Source organism: Adiantum capillus-veneris, chromosome 21 (genome assembly GCF_014529385.1).
Source record: "Adiantum capillus-veneris isolate H3 chromosome 21, ASM1452938v2, whole genome shotgun sequence".
Classification (NCBI taxonomy): Eukaryota; Viridiplantae; Streptophyta; class Polypodiopsida; order Polypodiales; family Pteridaceae; genus Adiantum; species Adiantum capillus-veneris.
Window position 1 is genome coordinate 91,763,281 of NC_140951.1, and position 23,190 is coordinate 91,786,470.

The 23,190-nt window shown below is 40.7% G+C and overlaps 1 pseudogene; it reads right to left on the reverse strand.

Moving 5' to 3' along the window:
- Positions 1-7,026: 7,026 nt before the first annotated feature.
- On the reverse strand, positions 7,027-8,509 carry LOC147431340 (mitochondrial phosphate carrier protein 2, mitochondrial pseudogene; annotated as a pseudogene).
- Positions 8,510-23,190: the final 14,681 nt, after the last annotated feature.

Sequence of the window (23,190 nt, forward strand, 5' to 3'; positions counted from 1 at the left end):
ACTTTTACGCTCAAAGTTGCCTACATATGCTAGTGATCACTAGTTTGCAAGTCTACCCTCATGACATCCTTGTGGCTAGCAAGGGCATAGAATATTACATTTTGGCTCAATATTAAGTACGAGCCTTGCCTGCACATGCTAGTGTATTGTTTAACTGAAAACCCATGCTCCTTGTTTAGGTTCTTTTAAAAAAAAAAGAATGGAGGCTTTCAATGTACCAATTACATCAGAGCAGGTGCACAAGTCTTCACACTAGATGCTCTTGGAATGTTCACTCACGCCAGAACTATTGGTCCAAAATAAATATTAATATGACCTTTGAATTAAGAAAATAAGAACAAGCGAGGTGGTTTGTGGATACCTACGATACAGATGCAAACTACATAGGTGACATCCATCTGTATTTGTCACAAGGTGATATGAAATATAGAGACATGGGGATTGTTGTGGGTGTCACAGATGGTGTGGATGCAACAAGAGTGCCATAGTTTGCATGTAATGTACTACCTATTGGAGAGACCATAAATACAAACAAGTGTTGCTTATCATTGGACATCTTTTGTGTAACAAATAGGAATGGTATTAGAATTGGAAAATAAAATTCTATTGTAAAGTTAGGATTAAAGATCTGCCATTTTACTTATAAAAAAGACTCATGTGTGGATTGAACCAAGGAAAAAAGTGATATTTGCAACTTTGATGCCCTTTGATCCTTCTACCAGATTTTCCCTTGATAAACTTGCCAAAGAGGATGTTAACAATGTTAAACTATTGGACCATCTCTCAAAAACACTCCATTAGTGTTGCAAAACATTTTCATGGTAAAGGTGCAAAGGTTCTCCATCAATTGCATAAATATAGACAATCAAATATTATTTTCGATTTCCCATCAAAGATCTCTTGTGATATGTCCAAAGATGCGAATCTATTTGTTGCAAAGTCAATGAAAATGATCCATTTCTCTACCAAATGATGAGGATCAGCACAATAGAATGAAAATGGTTGTCCTTCTAAACACTTCCTAGCATCAAACCAAAAAGGACCTTAAGTCTTGAAAGATACTGTTTTGATTCTTTGAAACTATTAATGTGAGCCTTTCATCAATGTGTACTTATAAACAGGAATCTAACATAGGCTCAAGCATACCCTCCATGAGCTCATTTAGAACTTCAAAGTGAGGCTTGAACTTAAGGTTGAGTCTCACTATCATATGAGGTTCTAACACTAACAAGCGAGGCTTGAACTTAAGTTTGACTCTTCAATTACATATCTGCATGTATTTTAGTCTTTGCATAGATGTATGTTAGCATACCAACAACCAATTTAATCTAACAAGAGGCTTGAACTTAAGTTTGAGCCTCAGATTCAAGAAGTTAGAATGACCATGGATGAGTGGCTTGGAAGTCGAAAACATAATGAGTGTTGAAAGATGCAATAGTTGCAGCCTTCTTTAATCTAATAGGGGGAAGTTATCGTGGAAACAAGTTTGTAGGAAGTAGAAGTTGGGAGAGCATGAGTACAATGAAATGAGGAGATATAGCTAGTACTATGCCAAGGACTCTCTCAACAAAGTAAATAAGACTCCATTGCTTCCAAAAAAGTGTAGTGACTCTCCTCGAACACCTTTATAGAGCTAATACAGGCATGGTATCATCTTGTATATGCAAAATCAAGGAAGTGGGATTTGATATGAGGAAGATCAAAGTTTTTTGCAATGTACAACATGTGTCGTTTCAATTGGTAGTCTTGGATCTACATGGTATCAAAGAGCAACTCTTTACATATTTTTCTTTCAAACTTAGCACTCAATCTAAACACATATGAATAAGTGTTAGTGTGTTTCATTGATTTTATCAATTTCAAAATTCTTGTTGAAGGGGTTTCTAGCCAATTAACTAAGGTCCATATTGAATATGGACATATCCAAACAACAAGAGATGACTCATGGATATGGAACTATGAAGATTGCAATGGTTTCCCTTTTTGTTAGCAAGGTTGATAGATTTGAGGTGATTGACAATGCTCCTACAAAAAGAGCCCTTTTCTCAGGTTTGGTGGAAAGAATCAATAATTTATTGATAGAAGCTTCATTGATGTCCCTATTACAAGGTTTTATCTTGAATAGACCCATGTTCTAGAAATGTTTTGCGGTGGGGATGTATCAAAGAAAATCGTGTTAAATAAGAGAACGGCCATCACTCTATGTAAAGACAATTTTGAAGCAATGAAGTTAAGATCTCAATGTTCTACTCTTTTGGAGAGAAATTTGTCCTTGTAAGAGTGGTGTGGGGCAAGCTAAGCATCATGTTAAGACAAGTAGTGGAGTTGGATGATGCAAAAAAATAAAATCTCAATAATCTTGACATCAATGAGAGCAACAAAGTAGTGGAGAGTATGGTGATGAAAATGAAGACAATGATAATTTAGAAAACGCAAATGATAGCGAAGTTAAAGAAGTTGCGGATTTTGACCATGCAAGGGGGGAGACAATGTTGGAGAAATTAGTCCAATTGTGGATGGTGAGTGTGCAAAAGACAATATTGGAAGATAATGAGGATCGTCGTGCGAGTGATGAGGATGCACAAGAGGACAATGGAGCCCCTCAAAACATTGTAGCTATTGAAAAAATTGGGAATGCTTTTGAGAGTATTTGCAACACCAAGTTTAATGATGCATTTCTTATGTAGCAACAAACTCCCAAAGTGTGAAAGATAAAAAAGTATATTGATTTGATTAATTGTGAAACTTATGGTCAGTTTGAAAGATCAAAAAGTGTATTGATTTGATCAATTGTGAAACTTAGGGTCCTTCAAGAAGTGTTTTTGTTGGAGTATCTTGTGTCTTTCTCTAAAAGCATTTTATAATTGTACAACATTTTGTGAAATTTGCTATGTGATATTACTCAAAGAGCCTTCTTTCAAAGATTTTTTCTTGGAATCAATCGTCAATTGAGTGACATCTACGCACATCTACCATTAACATATTATGGGAGGATCAAACTTAACTTTGGGCCTCACTAATTAGAGCAAAGCCATCACAAACCATAGTGAAGCGCTATTGCATGATGCTCAACCACAACAATCCTTGTAATAGATTCCTAGTTGAGTAGTTCCAAGTGATGCTCAAAATTCCTTATCCTAGTGTAGCACTTTCATATGTTAGGCGACACGCATAATCCCTTTGTAGCTAACTAGCAAGGGATTGACATTTATTTTGTAGGCTTGGAACCATGCATGAGAAAACGCCAGGTTTGAGGATGTATTTGTAGTCATTGAGCTTATTGACATAGTTTTTTTAATGGAATTTTATATTTTCTAAGGATGATTTGTAAAATACTTGGATATCATGGGGTAATATTGCAATTGGATTTTGTTTTTTTATCTTGGTGTTTCTAAACACCACATTCTTCCAAGGTTCCTTCAATTTTAAAAATCATTTTTGAGTATTTTATAGTTTTTTGGGCCTTTCGGGCGTTGATATAGCCAAAGCTTTCACCTTAATTATGTCACAAAATTGAGCTATCGGTTTAACTCATTTCTTTCATATGAAGAATGGTGTTTAATACAAATTAGCTTTAATGTCATGCTTCCTTCATGCTTCCGATGTCATTGTAGTTGATGTATCTTTAAATAAACACACATGATGCCCCTAAAGATATGTGTCAAGGCATATACTTTAATGGGACAAAGTGTGTCCGTAAATAGATGATAGCTCAAACTACACAAAAATACTAAGTCTTTGAGTGTCATTTTAAAAAATGGGACTTGAATAATTCCCAAAATTCATAAATATGTCTTAAGTTCCTTTGATGCACTCAAGAATGCTTTGATAAATACACGAGTACTTCAATTGCCTAATTTTGATAGACCATTCTTTGTCGTAGTCATTGATGCTAGTGAAAAATGTATCGATGCAGTTCTTATGCAAGATAACCATCCACTTGCATTTGAAAGTTGTAAATTTAACCGTCTAAAGAAAAATTTAGTACATATGACAAAGAGTTGATTGTTGTTGTACATGCTTTGAAAATTTTAAAAATATTACTTAATGGGTATTGATCTAATCATCAAAATCAATTAACAAAGTATGAAGTACTTACTGTTTCAATCCTTAATATATGATAGACATATTAAGTGAGTTGCTTTCATTCAAAGTTATCAACCCAACATTCAATACCAACCTGGTAAGGAAAATGTTGTAACTGGTGCTTTGAATTGAAGTCCCTCTCTTAATAATCTATCAACCATTAGATATACTTCATTTGATTCGATGCCTGATACTTATGCACAAGATGATGGATTCAAAACCACATGGTTGCATATGATTGTAAATTTATGCACACATTTTTGGAATACACTATTCAAGAAAATTTAACAGAAATTATGTGTAACTAAACCTTTTCATATATTAATAATTGAAGAATTGCACAAACCATCATATGCTGGACATAGAGGATTTGCTACTACCTTTCAAAACTTATGTCGTGAATTATATTTTCCTGCTATGAAAACTGATGTTAAACAATATGTTTCAACTTGTTTAATTGTCAAAAGATCAAAGGAGCAACATGTAAGAATTGGGACTGTTACACCCTCTTCCATTCCTACAAAACTTTGGCAACACATTTCCATGGATTTTGCTAGTGGTTTTTCACTTACTGTTCACAAGCATAAAATGATTTGGACTGTAATTGATTGTTTTTCTAAATAACCATACTTTAGTCCTTGTAAGAAAACACTCACAACACATCAAGCTGCATTTCTATTTCTTAAAGCTGTCTTTCCACATTATGGTCTACCTAAAGTCATTATAACTGATCGAGATTCAAAATGTTGTAGTGCTTTTTGGACTACCGTTTTGAAATCTTGAAACTACACTTGATTTTACTTTTGCATTCCATCATGAATCTAATGGTTAAACCGAAATCAGTAATCGCACTATCATTGATTTGCTAGAAGCTTATGTTTCTTCTCAATCCAAGAAATGAGATGATTACCTACATATTCTATAGTTTGCATATAACAACACCACTCATACTGCCACACGTAAATCTCCATTTGAAATTATGTATGGTTGTTCTCTTTTTACTCTTTCTTCACGTCTTTCTAATGTTGTGCCTGTCGTTGATGATTTTACTGCTAATTTTCATGATGTTTATGCAAGTGTAAACATGCACATGAACTGTACACTAAGCATGCTAACAAGCACCTTAAGACATACCGGCTTAAGGAAGGTAATTATGTTATGCTCCGCATTGAAAAAGAAAGGATCAAAAGTGTTGATACTAATGTTTTTGTTAAATTTACTGCTCGTTTTTACGGTCGTTTCAAAATTTCTATTGTAATGAATGATGTTTCATTTCGTTTAGACTTACCTTCACATTGGCACGTTCACAATGTTTTCCACATTAGTCTCTTAAGACCTTTCATAGGACCCCTACCTACACGTCACATTTATGAAGATCCACCTTCACTTCTTATGGACCAAGAAGAACAAATCATTGCATAAATAGTTGATCTCGAGACCACCATCACACACACTGGAATGGTTTTATAACCGCTGTCTTTCGACTTTCAAAGGATACCCTAGAGAGGATGATGTCTGAAAAGTTTTTTCGTAACTTTCCGAACCTTCTCCACACTTTCCATCACTCAAGCTGCAGTTGATTCTCTATTGAGCAAGTGAGGACAGTATGCGTTTGGGCACCCTCCTGTTGTATGTGGTTAACTGCAATTGGGATAGCTTGCTTAATGGTTAATTATGTGCTGTCTATTTGTTTTTACTAATAGTGAATTGATGATGATTTGTTGGAATTCTAGGAGTTGAAAAAGAGGCGCCAACAAATAATAACCCTCTCTGCCATTTTATCCTAGCACAATATTTTAAACTTTTTATTCAATAAGCCACTATGGCTATTGTAAATAGCTCTAGTGAGAACTCACCCTTAGGGGATATGCAGTAAGTGATATGCTCCACTCAAGTACTAAAGTGGACTATTTGTAAAAGAGGGGCCTCCAATTTTGACACTCAAAACTCAAATAATAAATTAAATACCAAACTCCACAAGAAGGGGTGCAATGGAGTTTGGAGCTAAGATTTTAAGTCTTTCTTGTGTAGATGCTCTCAATTTTCCTTTCCCTCTCTCTTATGCTATGTTTTGTGTTATGCTTGTACTCCTTAATTATGTTTAAATCTTTTACACTATCTTACACTCTGTCCTTGTCAATCTATTCTCTTGTTGTGAGTGTGTTGTATAGTTTAGGTATGTGTGCGTGCACTTGGATTTGGGAGAGAAGGTGACATGTTGTTGGTGAAGTCTATGATGAATTGTTGAATTTGTCAAAGCAACCGGTCTCCTCTTTCTCCCAACAGGGCAAGAGTGTAAGCTTCTTCTATTTCGTACACGATACATGTTTTTCTTGTGGCCCAACATTTGTCACATAGCGGTCACATGCCTTGTGTAACTTAAGCCATCATTTCATGTTTTAATATCATTTATTTTTTAAAAAAATTTTAAAATCATATTTTTTAAAAATTTCATAAGAATAACAAAGAGAAATACCCAAATTTGAATGATTTAGCGCCAAAGGATGTCAGTAATAACCGCTGTAATATTTGCGAGAATAACCGCTGCAATAAACACGATAATATCGGTGGTAATATTTGAAGTGCAAAAAAATGTCCTATTGTCTCCCTCTCTTCTTTGGCCAACCCATCTCTCTACAAACCGCGATGTAAAGCGGCGGTATTACATCGCGGTAAATTTTTTCAAACTTTCATAGCGAAAAGACACCATTGTCCACGAGCAAGAGAGGAAGGCATCAAGCACATCTCTCTCTCTCTCTCTCTCTCTCTCTCTCTCTCTCAATGTAGGGCTTATGTAGATAGTGTTGGCATGCTCAAGCACCGTCAGAGGCCTTACCGTTGTACCGTTGGTAAGAGAGAACGAGACCCGCCATAAACGAGTAAGCGCGAGCTAGTACTTTTAATGGTTGATGAACTTTATAAGGTGATCTTTCAAAACAATTTCATGTCAAAAATATATTGCAATATCTACAAAGAATGCTCCCTTCTCTAACTAGAAGTTAGCATGTTATTATTGGCATGAACAGAATAGGTTCCAAGCAAGGCATCTTAAACTAAGGGTGTAGGTTATGAAGCTAGCAAGGGCAGCGATTCCTGGCTTGAACCTCCTGTTGTAGGAATGCCCAAGAACACCTTGACTGAGTCATAAATACTCCATTGTGCTGCTGTGAGAGTGCCGATCATGGCAATCCGCAACGGCAAGCCCCGAGTGAACAAGGTCCACAACCCCATTTCCTTCAAGGCTTGCCCCATTGTGGCTCCTTCTGCTTTGTTCAAATAGGAGACAAGATTATCAGCAGGATGAGAAACCACAGCACAAGCAATCCCTGCTATGTATCCACTAGTGAAGCTAATCCCAAGCTGTGTGAAAACAGAGCATTCCTCCTTCGGATATGGAACAATATGTGTGTAGAAGGCTTCCACTGTGTTCTCAAAAGTGGCAAACTTCATCATTGTGTAAGGTACCTGCCTTGCCCATAATGCCCCCATACCCTTATAGATGCCTGCTATACCCTCCATGTGCATTAGCTTTGGTAACCCATCTGCTAACCCCCTTGCAAACCCTGGTTGGGTTTGCACCCTTACCTTCACAGCTTCGAATGGGCAAAGGGCTATGTCTGCAATTATCTCAGCAGAGGCAGACCCTGCTAAATAGAGGGCTGTTTTGTACTTCTTCCCTGCTTCTGGCCCTGCAAGGTCTGTGTAATACTTCTTGAAGTACTCATAAAGCCCATACTTCCCTGCTCCTTGAGCACTATAGCCCACCAAAGTGGGCGCCCAACCCCGCGCAAGTCCTCGCACTCCCTGTTCTTGAATGATAGTTCGGAATGCACCGACGGTGCCGCTGTATTTGATGGGGTCTATCTGGATGTTGACCTTTGCTACATCAAAGGGGGTGACCCCTAGATGGGTGATTCCACAAGCCAGGAGACCGCCAACTGCACAACCGGCGAAATACTGAGGGGAGAAGAGCTCGATTTTCCGCGGGTTCTCCATGGGAGATGCAACGAAGGGTGCCGGAAGTCTATTGAGGTTGAAGGATTCCGCTGAGGGTTGAGATTGTTGAGGTGGGTTAGTGACAAACCTTGATGGGTTGGTAGAGAACCTTGATGGGCTGCTGGAGGGGAAGCTGTAGAGATGGGCAGGAAGAGCGCTTACTCTCTTCTGATCTGATGAGGGGTTACTCATCATGATGAAGAGAGAGGATCGAGCTATGTAATGGGCAGCTAGTTCCTAGAAATCAAAGGGGTAGCAGTTGAAGGTATGCACGACAAACTCGGAAGATTGAATTGCCTGATCTGATGCTGAAGAGAAGTAAGTATAGGCAGAGAGAGAGAGAGAGGGAGAGACTCCGGAGGTGCCTTGAATTGTAAGATACGTACGCTCGTTTCCTTCAACGCTGGCAAGCTTACCGATTCCAACCAGATGTGTGCAACATGCTTTGACCCCTTCGACCTCTTCGACTCTTGTGACCACGGTCTTTAGGCTTACGTGCCCCGGCGTCTCTCTCTCTCTCTCTCTCTCTCAAAAGGTGAAAACCATGTCTGACGTTTAAACTTACGTTAGCCTAGCCACGCAACAGTTGGGCTCTCTCTCTCTCTCTCTCTCTCTTCCCGCTTTGACCCACTTTTATGAAAAGGTGAAAACGGTGTCTGACAAGGAAAATTCCACATAAATTTGAACATTTCTGCTAAAAATTCGCCCTCGATAAAGACCCGAATCTCAGGGCTAGAAAAACATTGTTCCTAACAGAAGAAAATAATCATTGTTGATCCTGGGTCGTAGGATTTGAGTGGGATTCAACCTCTCAACCTCCTACAGTCCTACTACACTACTAGTACGGCCGGCCGCCGAAGCCCCCTCTCTCCCTCTTTCACATGCAAAGGGGCTTTTTTTAGTTTTGGACTTTAGCCTTCAGATCGTAGATTGCGACACGTGTAAAGGGCTCCCCCTTCCGCCATATTATGTTAGTAGATAGTAGATTGCTTTGGTAGACTGGTAGCATTACTAGCCCGGCGATCTTAGTTCACACTGAGTTTATGATGAGTTCACACCACAATAATACAATACACATGGTTTGCAAAGTTCACATCTAGTTTACATTCAAGTTCACAACGAGTTCACTGTTTACATCAAGTTCACATTCAAGATCAACGGTTGTGCTCTTCGTTGACAAGCGACACCGATTTTTAGTATGAACATCTGACTTGATAGGCACAATGCCCTTGGTCAGGCAAAGCTTGCCTACATACATACTTATAAAAATGACCTTTAGCACTGTGGGACTAAACCCTTAAGTCAAGAAAAGAACTCCAGGCACCAAGATCTAAATCGAGCAAAATCACTCAATACAAAAACAAGGCTGTCACTAACGTGCCAACAGCGGCACTGCTTGTTGGGGGGGGGGGGGGGGGGGGGGGGGGGGGGGGGGGGGGGGGGGGGGTGGGAGTTATAACAACATACCTTGTCGTCTCTGCTTGAGGCTCTTTGCGTTGTTGTTGTTGTCGATAAATTAATTTGCTTTTTTCTTGCAACTGCTATTTTTATTACAAGCGTGGATCCAAAGGGACATTGAAACGCAACATCTTATAATAGCTTCAAAATGCCTAAAAGTTGTGTACAACATTTCATAGGCACCATGCCTATATCACTCCCTGCAAGCAGGCAGTGCCAACAATGCATCATGACTTGGACACAGTAACATACTCATAAGATTGGAACCCCCTCTAAAACAAATTTGCTTTAAAAAACGACCAATAATGGGTGTTGGACTGGACAATAAACCCATCTAACTATGGCCATGGCCGAACATACACAAGTATTAAAAAAGGCCATACTTTCGGGTTCACTCTAAAGCCCATCGGGTATACTTGATGGTCATGCACCTCTTTCAAGTAGGCACCCTCTCATCATTCGAAACCATTATCCATGGCTTAACTCCCTGTAACAAGGATCTCATCAGTAGGCCACCCCTTCTTGCCCAGGTCCACTTGCGGATACACAAAGATCTGCCACAACAACCTCACCTCCAAGCCGCCATAAAGATGATACCCGTGATCCCCCTTCATCTTGGTGGTGCTTACTTAGTCCTTGTTGTATGCATTTTGCATTTTCTCTTTGCATTCTTGGGATCACCATGACAAAGCTTCTTAAGAAGGTGGAAAGAGCCCTCTACATTTAAGGTAAATGAGTTTTGTTAAAAGTTTGGTATAGTCTAGTCAAGCTTCACTACGAAGGAGCTTCTTTTATCCGTACTAGTGTGTTGGATGTGGTATGAGGCTTACTATTCGACGTCATTTATCATAAACTTGTTGGAAAGAGATGTTGTATCAGTATAGTGAATTTTTTTTTATAGAGTACAAGCACTTTGAAACACATGCACACACCCTACGTCCAACGGCCTCACAGGTAGGGAGAGAGGAATCCCATCACACACACACACCCGCATATGGGAACAGTCCCTAAGGACTTAGAACATGTCTTCAGGTCGCCAAGGGGGGATTGAACCCAAGACCTTAGGCACATAGGCTATGACTCTACCAATGGAGCTAGCACCCGTTGACATCAATATCGTGAGTTGGAAAGGATAATATTGGGTATCTATAGAGGCCTCATAAAGGCCTTTTCTATTTTGTTGAAGGCTTATATTGGTCCAAACTCATGTATCCAAAAAGTGGGATTGGCTACTGTGTACTATGGTAAGGTTTGCTACTGGTATTTTATTGGATAGATTGAACCATTGGGGTTTTGATGTATATTGTGACAGACTTGGCTATTTGTGTCAGACCTAGTTTCTTTTTTATAAAAGGGGGGGCATCTTTGACATTTAGTCTCTATTTTTTGAAGTGCACGAGCGAGAGCGTGTGTGAGTGTGTGTAGCACTGGAGAAGAGAGGAGAAGAGGAGACCTTGTGTTTGCAGGGGCTAAAACTCACTCTCTACATGTGAGCCCCCTTATTCTATTATGTACATGATGAATAATTATAGTGGGCAGGCACCTAGCCTAACTGACCACATGGGGCTTTACCCCAACAACCTCCCACGTAAAGGCCAATGTGGCCATGAGAGAGAAAAGAAAACCGTACAAAACTTATACAAGGCTATCACAAGTATGACCTCAGCCAATTGAAGTCACGGAGCGGAGCGTGGGTCGACTCTCTCACACACACACACAGTGAGCTTACACAGTACAGTACGTAGAGAACTGTTAGAAGGGTTATCTCCAATACCTTAGTATTCACAAAGTATAAGTTAGTATATACAAAGAGTTAGAGGGAAGTGAGTTAGGCGGGCAGCCAGCCATATCCGCATAAGAGGCCACTTGGGCTTTAATCCCAACAACCTCCCACTTAAAGTCCAATGTGGCACTTTAAGTAACTGTAAATCTATGAACATAAATGTACAAAGATTTACATGGCTGCCATCTATCCAATGCCCAATAACTCACGACAATGCACAAAGCCCTCTCCTGGAAGTCCCTTTGTGAGTAGATCAGCAGGATTGTCCTTGGTGTGGATCTTCAGCAGTTGTATCTGCTTGTCTTCAAGTACTTCCCTAATGAAGTGATATTTCACATCAATATGCTTAGTCTTCGAATGGAACACTGGATTCTTTGCCAATTGTATAGCACTTTGACTATCACAATATAACTCTGGCATATCTGCATTGATTCCCAAGTCTGCAACCAATCTACCAAGCCAAATAGCTTCTTTGCATGCCTCATTTGCTGCAACATACTCAGCTTCTGTAGTAGACTGCGTAACACAATCTTGTAATCGAGATCGCCATGATATGGCACCTCCAGCCAATGTAAAGACATAGCCTGATGTAGATCTCCTCTTATCCAAGTCTCCTGCATAATCTGAGTCAGTGTATCCTCTGACACTCAAATCCTGACTACCATAGCATATGCGCATCCTCTTTGTATGTTTTAAGTATCTCATGATACCTTTCACTGCCTCCCAATGTTTCTTGCCGGGATTTAACATATATCTGCTAACCACTCCCACTACAAATGCAATATCCGGACGTGTAGCAATCATTGCATACATCAAACTACCCACTGCAGATGCATATGGAATCTTATCCATTTCAGCCTTTTCTTCCTCAGACACAGGACAATCTTGTTTGCTAAGTTTCACATATGGTGGCAATGGAACACTCAATGCCTTTCCCTTCTCCATATTGAAACGTTGCAAAACCTTGTCAATATACTCTGTTTGAGATAACCAAATCAACTTCTTTGATATGTCTCTCTCAATGCGCATACCAAGTATATGACTTGCCTCACCCATGTCTTTCATGTCAAACGATTTTGCCATCTTTGACTTCAAAGCTGAAATTTCTTCCAAGTGTTTGCCAGCAATCAACATGTCATCCACATACAAAATAAGGATCAGCCAACTGCCATCCTTAGCCTTCTTTGTATATAGACAGTGATCGAACTCACTACGTTTGTAGCCTTGAGAAAGCATAAACTGGTGGAACTTATGGTACCATGCCCTCGGTGATTGTTTTAAGCCATAAAGACTCTTTAACAACTGGCATACCAAATGTTCCATGCCTTTCTCAACAAACCCTTCTGGCTGCTGCATGTAAATTTCCACATCTAAATCACCATGCAAGAACGCTGTCTTGACATCCATTTGGTGCAACACCAAATCCAATATAGCAACCAATGCAAGAAAGCATCTCAATGTAGTCATCTTGACCACTGGAGAGAAGACTTCATCAAAGTCAATGCCTTGTTCTTGCTTAAAGCCCTTGGCAACAAGCCTTGCTTTGTACTTTGGCTGACTATCATGAGCGGTGATCTTATACCTGTAAACCCATTTACAAGGTAGAGCCTTTTTGCCCTGTGGTAATTTAACCAACTTCCATGTCTGGTTTTTATGCAGAGCTGTCATCTCTGACTGCATGGCCAACTACCATTTTTTCGAGTCAACCACTTGTAATGCTTCCTTGTAACAAGATGGTTCTCCGCAATCTGTGAGCATGACATAATTTAGAGATGGCACATAACGATCAGGTGGTTTGGAGACACGCTCAGAATGTCTCACCACAACTGATTCTGCCTCTCTAGCCACTATAGGCTGTTCCTGAGCCTGACCATGCTGTCTTGATGTGCTAGCACTAGGTCCATCTTCCCTGAAGACAACTCTTCAGATCTCCTCTGTCTTCTCTGGCTTAGCGTGAAACTTGGCTTCATTGAAATGCACATCATTGCTACGAATAAGCTTTCTGGACTCAGGATCCCAAAGCCGGTAACCCATCTCCCCCGATTCTCCGTAGCCAAGAAATATACACTTCTTGCTCTTTGGTTCTAACTTATTTCTGAACTCCTTAGGAATATGGCTATAAGCTTCACAACCAAAGACTCTGAGATGCTTATACAAAGGTGCCTTGCCTGTCCATAGCATCTCGGCCACTGCACTCTTATCCAAAACCCTACTAGGAGACCTGTTGATCAAATGGACTGCTGTAGCCACTGCTTCCGCCCAAAATCCATCAGGCAACTCAGCATTTGACAACATGCTTCTGACCTTCTCTTGTATGGTCCTATTCATACGTTCTGCAACCCCATTTTGTGAAGGATTATATGGTGCAGTAAGTTCCCGCTTAATCCCTTTTGTTTCACAAAAGTCTTGAAAAGCTTTGGAAACGTACTCTCCACCATTGTCAGTTCTCAAGCACTTCAGCTTCTGACCACTCTGATTCTCCACCAGCTGCAAGAATGTCTTAAAGACCTTGAGCACCTCATCCTTGTGCTTCAAGAAGTAAACCCATACTTTGCGAGAATAGTCATCTATGAATGTACAAAAGTACGCTGCTCCCCCTAGTGACAAACTAGGCATTGGTCCACATAGATCACTGTGTACAAGAGCTAACCGTTCGTCCCTACGATTCCTCTTTGATCTGTGCGGTTCCTGTGTTTGCTTACCATAAACACAATGCTCACAAAACTCAAAATCTTGAAATGAAAAGCCAGGAAAATAACCATAATGAGAAAGTATTTCCATTCCTCTTTTTGACATATGTCCCAACCTACGATGCCACAGTGACACACTTGGCTGCTCAATCACATTAATTACATGGTTTTTAACCTCTGAAACATGTAAAGTGTACAGAGTTCCTGACTTGCTGCCATGTGCTACAGTCATCGAACCTTTGGAGATCTTCCAAGCGTTGTTCCCAAAAACTGTCACATAACCCGCATCATCCAACTTCCCTGTACTAATCAAGCTCTTTCGGATTGTTGGAACATGTCTGACATTCTTGAGCCATAAAGAAGAGCCATTCTGAAACTTCAAATGCACATCTCCCACTCCAAGTATGTCACAAACCTGCTCATTGCCAAGTCTAACATAATCTTTAGTAGCCACATATGATGTAAACCACTCTTTGTGCGGAGACACATGTAAAGATGCCCCTGAGTTGATAATCCAATCACTCATAGCATGTCCATCCTCTGCAGTCAAGAAAACAGAATCAAGATTGCTTGTAAGGAAGATGTGACCAGCTGCTATACCAGAATCACTGTCTGAACCAGATCCTGTGACATTCACCTCTTCAATCTTCACTGAACTCTTCTTTTCATCTTGCTCAGAACTCTTTGTTTTTCCTTTTTCTTGTTTCCACTTCGTACAGTCTCGCTTCATGTGACCCTTCTTGCCACAATGGTAGCATTCTATGTCATCCTTTGACTTCGAATCACGATACTTACTTCGGTTTTGTGCCTTCTTACCCTTCTTCTCTTTAAACTGTTGTCTCCCTCGAACGACCAAAGCACTATTGCCTTTGCCTTTGTCAATGTTCTTCCTGTTCACTTCCTCTGTGAGCAAGCTGCCTTCTACATTGGCACTTGTAAGACCTTCTGGCGCGACAGAATTACTTAACGCTGTACGAAAAGTATCCCAACTGTCTGGCAAAGTGATTAAGAGAAACATAGCCTTCACTGAATCTGGAAAGACTATCTCCTGTGCTGTTAACTGGCTGAAAATTGTGTGAAATTCATTCAGAAGATTTGACATGGCTGTCCCTTCCTTCATCTTCAAATCCACCAATTTCTTGAGCCAGTAAATCTAAGAAGCAGCACTTTGTTTCTCGTACATACCACATAGCTTTTGCCATACGCCATACGCTGTAGTCTCTTCTGCTACGTTGAAGTAAACATTTTCTGCCAGTGTCAGCATGATTGTGGAACAAGCTAACTCGTCAAGCTCTTCCCACTCATCTTCAGCCATACCTTCTGGTCTCTCCCCTTTGAGCTTCAGTGGCGTCACTTGTTTTTTCTGCACCAAAACCTGCCAAATCTGCTTCTTCCAGAATGGAAAGTTTGTGCCATCCAGCTTCTTTATGTTGTAAAGAGTCTCACTTTGAGAAGATGCCATATCTTCCAAACTGCTTACTCCTGAGAAAAATCCGGCAGAGTTTCCCCTGTAAACTGGCCTCTGTACACAGTAAACAAGCTGTAATCAACAAGCTGAACACCTCTCCTCAGGAACTGTCAGTATTTTGAAAATTTTTTGACAGAGTCTCCCCTGTAAACTGAGCTCTGGGAACCAAAAGATAGCTCAAAAACAATCATAAATAGCTGACCAGTGACAAATCCTGTAAGCATACACTGTCTCCTCTCTGGGTGATGACAGAACCTGTATCTGTCTCAAGACTGAACCCTGAACAATGCCTCAATGGCCTGACGCATAAGATGCAATCCAGTGTCTACACAAAGTCATACATCCTAAGGGATAAAAGTTGCCGAAGAGGATGCGTGTAGAGGGGAACTCCGGCAACCTAACCCACCTCACACTGGGTAACCCAGCCCCCAGTGCTTGGCTTCAAAAAACCTCACACACGACCCTCTCAGATGGCTCAGCAAACTGCCCAGAACTAGCATACATCCTATAATAGACCAATCACTGTCCTATGACCGCTGCGGCGGTCTGTCTGCTAGCGTGACTCACAACTAGCAGACCCACAATCACAGTACATCAATCTGCAATACATGCCAGTGGTGTCAAGCCGTCGTATGGCCACACCTCCCCTAGAACCTGGTCTATAGATGATGCTCTGAAGACTAATGAGTGATGTATGTCGATGCCGATATTGATGTCGGCCACCTCCTGCTTGCCAATCTACACAAGACGGATATCTTTGCGGCTGAAATCTATCTTCTGCTGTAGTGCTCAGAACGAAATTCTGAGGGCATAAACGGCTTCGAAAGGGGGGTAAACCCCAAGTTGCCTAGTGGAAACGCTCCCGGAACGCCGAGTGTGAATTTTCGAACTCCGGATCCAGAATCTGCCAGAAAAGTGCGCGCGCGCGCGATTGCGCAAAATCGCACTGAACCAAGGCTCTGATACCAATTGAAGTCACGGAGCGGAGCGTGGGTCGACTCTCTCACACACACACACAGTGAGCTTACACAGTACAGTACGCAGAGAACTGTTAGAAGGGTTATCTCCAATACCTTAGTATTCACAAAGTATAAGTTAGTATATACAAAGAGTTAGAGGGAAGTGAGTTAGGCGGGCGGCCAGCCATATCCGCATAAGAGGCCACTTGGGCTTTAATCCCAACACCAATGACCACTGGCTCACTGAATCTGTGTGCATCCATCTCTAATCATAGAGAAAGTATAGAGCGATCGACACCATACTCCTCATCAAAGCCGCACACATCCTACAGGTATCTCACCATACGCTGCAAAGTGCTCCTATGCTCAAGGTCAACGTCAGTCACTGCACGACTAACTGCTCCCACTACAAACACACCTATTGCAAATGCAATCTCGGGTCTTGAGATCAGTATCTCATACATGAGACTCCCAAATGCTGATGCAATCCTAGCAATATTTGCCAATCTGACCATCTCAGTCAAATCTGGCTCAGAACTTCACTCATGAAAATCACCCTAAAACCCGAATTCCGATCCCTGAGATCCATCCTCGTATCCATCGCATGTCACATGCGTACCAAGAGCATCTGTCTGTCATGAACCCTGCATTGTGGCAAACGCAATTCCTAGCGCTAATTCACACACATTAGCCTCTGGCCTAAGCATATCCATGAATGACTGAATTACAATTGAATCCTCAGCACTCAAGCCATCCATATATGTCATCATATCCACGAATGACATGCCCTGCTGCACAACTGTCCGCACAACTGGCTCAACATGCTCACAAACTAGATCATCATGCAACCTATCCGCAAAGGAGACATGCCTTGTCTCTTTGCATAGCCGCGTACTCACGAAGACTGTGTCGTCTCGTACGTGGCGTACTCGCATCGCATGAATCGTGCCAACACTAGCACATTTCGCTATGACTAGCTGTCTACGATGCAATCTGAAACTGTGCTCATCCAGCACTACCTAGCATCCGCTATCTCGTAACTGACTCATAGAGATTAAGCTCTGCGTCAAACCTGGCACATGGCGTACATCTTGCAACACGTATGATGCACCACTCGGCAAAAATAGTCTAACATCTCCTGCACCAACTATGTCATGCACCGAACCATCAGCTAGACACACATGTCCAAGCATACCACTAGCATATGTACTAAACCACTCACGACTCGGCGTGACGTGAAACCTAGCACTCACATCTAGTATCCAATGTGAAGGTAATGTGTCATCAAAAACCGACATAAGAAAGTCAAGAGCAAACATGGAAGCAAAGGCGACATCTCCGTCATGCATAGCCACATACGCTACATCTGCTCCCACATCATCCAAAGTGATAGCATCCCTCTTGTGTTCCCACATCATCCAAAGTGATAGCATCCCTCTTGTGTTGTCTCTTGCGTTGTCTCATCCGCCAAAAATAACACCTATGTAAATGCCCTGTATGACCACAATGCCAACACACAACATCTCTATGTCTTCACAGTCGTCCTCTGACTGTATGCATCTCTCTAGACTCATTGTGCCAAAAGCATTGCACAATCTTTGCCATAACTCTCTAGTTGTACATGCATCCAAACCAATGTGGTAGACAGACTCACCAAGGTGTAACATGATTGTCAAAGGTGCAAGCTCATCCAAGTCCTCCCACTCATTGTCAGTCATAGATTCTAGCCTAGCATCCATGCTCTGTAGTGGCAACACTTGGCCCAACTGAGTCAATGCATCATATATCTGCTTTCCAATGCTCAAAGTTTAAACCATCAAACTTTGTATGGAAAAGTACAAACCCTGACAATGATGTACATTCCAAATCCATGGCGATAACCTGTGAGTGACAAGATCAAGCATAAGTTGATCAACTGACAATAGCCAAAGCCTGGCTAACTCATACACCAAGTATTGTCAAAATACAACATAAGTTGTCTAAGAGAAGTATTAGCAAATATGGCGATCAATGTAACGAAACAAAATGAGCAAAACCACTCAAATGATGCCAAAACACCTGCTCTAATCCAAGAGCACTATGTGATAATCGATGAAACTGTCATTAACAATCTCCCTCCTGAAGAGATTACCACATATATGTCAAATGACGTAATTTGGTGAGCAAACACTCTCACAATGCGATGCCAAAACACTATGGCAAAGCAACCACTGAGTGTCAAATGCAATCAAAACATGATTGTATACCATGCGCATAAACAAATAAACTCGCAAGAAAAATCCGACGGACTTTCGGCAGTATTTGGCTATCTAACCATAATAAACATACATGCCATAAACATGCTCAAAACCATGAGCAAATCATGCGCAAAATCCGCACTCAAGCATACATGAGCTGCGCCCCAAAGTCTCAACTCTTTAAACTTGAAAAACAATCCTGTAATCCGAAACACAAAGTGCATCAACCGCACTCTACAAGCGAGACATATACTAGCATAACTTGGATACAAACCAACCAAAATATGGCACAAATTGATGCTCAAAATAGCTGAAAATTAGCTCACATATGCCATTGCAAGGCGAAGAATATCATCCACCAAAAAGCGCACATCATGTACATCCACATGGCAATATAAACGAGCATCAAGCATGTACCAAATGTGTGGCAAATGAGCATCCAAATCAGCTGAAAATTCAGCTCACAATCATGCGAAATATGCCTACAAAACTCTCTGCAAATCCGTGCACCACACTTTCCGAAATCTGCTCAATCGCATAAGTCAATGCACATAACCTGTGATGAAGCCACTTTCGAACTTGAGAGTTCACAAGAATGCATACATCCACAAAGCATTCTCAACATATGCACATACATTTGTTGAAAATCTCAACCCACACTCTCTTCACTGAGAGCAAAACATTAATGCGCAAAACAAGAGAATGAAAAATCTTAATCCGAGCTCTCCAAATGTAGCAAATCACCACAATATGCATACATCATCTTCAACTTTTCGAACACCGTGCAGCTGTCAGTCCATATCTTCCAAACCGTTCAGAAACTTCCTTCTGCAAAGTTGTAGACCACGCGAACTAATTTTTTATTTGGGCTCATTTGTAGTCTGTTCAGATTTTTGATTTGGGCTCATTTCGACTTTTTGTAATCTGCTCAGATTTTTTATTTGGGTTCATTTCGGCCTCCATTTCCACTACAGGCAATACTGCACAGGCTATTTTGTCATTTGTGCAGAATTTTTTTCAGCGCCGTTTTCTGCAAAATAGGTGCCTCATAGTCTTCTACGGTTTGTGCTATATAGCACGTGTTGTTCCCGCTCCATTTCTCCTATTTTCGGGCAGTTTTCACATCAGGTGCAACATTTACCATGACTGACAACAACAACACAGATGTGTTCAAGATGTTTGCTGCTGAGGACAGGTTGGATGGGGACAATTACCCTATGTGGGCTTATATGATGCAGCACGTTCTTGTGTCAAAAGGCCTCTGGAATATTGTGCAGGGCATTGATGTACGTCCTGGTTCCGAGGATGTAGGCGATGTTGAGAATGTTGCAGGTCTTGCTGCAAGGATTGCTGCTGTTAGAGTTGTTTTCCCTACGGCACAACAAGCTCGTTGGGATGTTAAGGATGCGCAGGCTCATGCCACCGTGCAGTAGCAAACCAAGTTGCAAATCGAGACGGGACCTATTGTGGTGGCAACATGGCAGATGCAGAGTGGGAGTAGGCAATGTAAGAAAAGAGTGAGCAAGCCATAACGAGCTCATCCCACAATCAGCAACATGAAGCTTGGTCTAGGGAACTCCCGCGCACTATGATCCGGGAGGAAAAGCCACTTGGAAAGATAAATATGTAAGTTATTTTTAATTGTGCAAGTTTGGATAAGAAGGTGTTTTAGCTTAATGTTTTTTTTTGTTATTGTTAACTTACGAAAATATCACTCTGAGCCGTCCTACTAGAAACCATCATCTCGCGAGCGAGTGATTCTATTGAGTAGTCGAAACACTACAAGATGTAAGTGTAGACAATGAATATTATGTTAAAAGTTAATTTGGGTTATTGATTTATCTAAATTTTTTTTTGTTGGTGTAGAGTCAAAGCAATCCAACGTCAATCCAACGAAGACAATTAGGATATAGTTTTTTTATGTACTCCTCTTTTTCAAGTGCAGATATGGCACAAAAAACCCTCATATTTTGTATATAAAGCTCATTTCAAAATTAGGCTTTATTTGTAAGTTTTTTAAAGTATTGTTTTCTTTCGCCTCAATTTATAAAGGTAAGGTATGAGTTGTAATTTTAAAGTTTATTACTAATTTTTTTATTCTTTTCAAAATGCAATTGATATTTCATATGTTTTATGCAAGTCAAAAATAAACATGCTCATTTGAGCCACCTAATTTTGGTTGGCCCAAAGGAGCATCTTTATTTTTGAAAAGCCGTATAGCGATAATAAACACGATAATGTGCATGGTAATAGGCACTGCAATAGTCGCGAATATATTACCGCAATTATTACCATGTATATTATCGATAAACCATTATCATGTACATTCCCACCTCTATTACCGCACACACAAAAATTCTCTTTCTGGTTTCCTTTGTCAAACCGCGAAAATGGTGGTGGGTGTGGAGTTTTCCTCTTATAATCTGTACTACTTTCACAAGGTTGATGCTCTGATTTGGGGAAATCGGCTTGCTACCCTAGTATAACCCTCAAGCCTAGTCCATACCCATATGACTGCTCTCGCGCCATTCAAAACCTAATCTTTGCAGCTTTAATTGGGCCCAGTTTCTCAACGACAATCACCTAAGCTCTCATCATCTTGCGCTTGACCTGCATACTAAAGAGAGCTAGAGGGAGAGAGTGGTAGATATGAGGGTTCAATGGGAGATTGGTTGGTCTCTTGATTAGGGAGGAAGATGTGTAGCAAGAAATTCTTTCGATTTTGATGAGTGTTATTTTGGCCACCGAAAGCAAGAGGAACTTGATTAAGGGGTAGGGCCACCTGGCAACCACCTCCCAAAAAATATGCCTCTTAATCCAAAGCTCCTCAATAACATATATGTGGCATATCTTATCTATCATGTCAAAGAAAGTGACATGATAGCTCCATGATCTCTAGCAACATCTCTAATATCTTCATCCATATTTGTGTACGGGGTTACCCTTTGGGGACCATAAAAGGGAAACAAGTTGAAGCAGAGTAATACACAACAACAAGAAAGTCTTGAGCTTACTACATTCAAATTCTAACAGATATCAACTCTGTTCACAACCTACGTGATGGGTTGTAAGTCTTCCACATAGAGCATCACCATCTCCCAGGAAAAGGTGACTATATGGTCTAATTATTAGGCTCTCTGGCATACTAATTCCCATCTTTAGCCAATCACTATGGGTAGAGTGCTAGTCGAGCTTTGACGTGTCTCCGTATAGAATATGATGACTCCTCCATGGAAAAGTATCCGCAAGTACTCCCACATCCAACGTAAGTGCACTGTTGGTGTTCCATATCGCTCTCTTTGATGAGGTCCCACAATTCAACAAACATCATTAGCCTTCAATGGTTTCTCATGATATTTAAAAGGATTGAGAGAGAGAGAGAGAGAGAGAGAGAGAGAGAGAGAGAGAGAGAGAGAGAGAGAGAGAGAGAGAGAGAGAGGGGGGGGGGGGGGCTGTCACTTTGTTGCATTAGAGACATAATAGAGTTGATTTCCTAAGAGATTTTCAAGATTTTGCACAAGGCGCATTTGAAATGTTGCATTATATTTGAGGTTCATGATTGACTAGGAAGTGGATCACTAATATGGCAATAAGATTTTGTGTATGCGGATGAGAGACACACAAGCTTGTAATTTTTAGAGGATCTATTCTAGCAAAGAAAAAGCCTTTTTCTTTAAAGAGGGTGAAATTGGAAAAAAATAGATAGTAAAACATTACAAGGATCCCACAGGTAGGGGGTGAGATAGCCCCAACAAAGACAATATTAGGACACTAGGACCTAGGTCCCTCACCCTAAATCCAGAGGGTTGATAGTATTTAGGCACCATAGATTTCCATTGTTGTCATTTGTTAGACTTTTGAATAGAGATAGGAGACATAAAATCAAGAGGGACTTCAGTAGCTAATTTACAAATTATGTGGGTAGGTTGTTGCATATCATGCTTGAGAGGCCAGAGAAGAACAAAAGAAACTTGCTTGAACAGTGAGGCATTTCTTTGAAGTAATATTTACCATATAATGAAACCCCTCAAAATGTTCCAAAGGGGAACATCTAGTCCTCGATTTTCCCAAGGAGAAGATCCTGCATTTCCAAAGACTTTGCCCTAACTTGGAAGAGGACAATTTGTAGGAAATCTATATTGGTGTGCCTTTAGTTTACACTCAATACATGACCAACCCCTAAAGCCAAGCATAGTAAGTATGCACCTTATGTGCATGCTTGCAACCTACTACATAAATTTCCCTAACACATGTTTCTTTGTAGTCACATGTTATTCGGTATAGCCACATGCTATTTGATCTTTTTTCCATGTGATGAATATCACTTTTAGCATTTAATACCACCTTCCTTTTTTGAGCCTATATAAGGCCACATGTTAAACTTGTATTATCTCAAAGTCTAATGGAATCACTATGTTCATTTCAACATGAATGGTTCATTGTGCAATAGCTTGCGACTTCAAGGTAGTACTTTTCATTGCTTATGCTCTCAACCTATATAGCATTCTCTTGA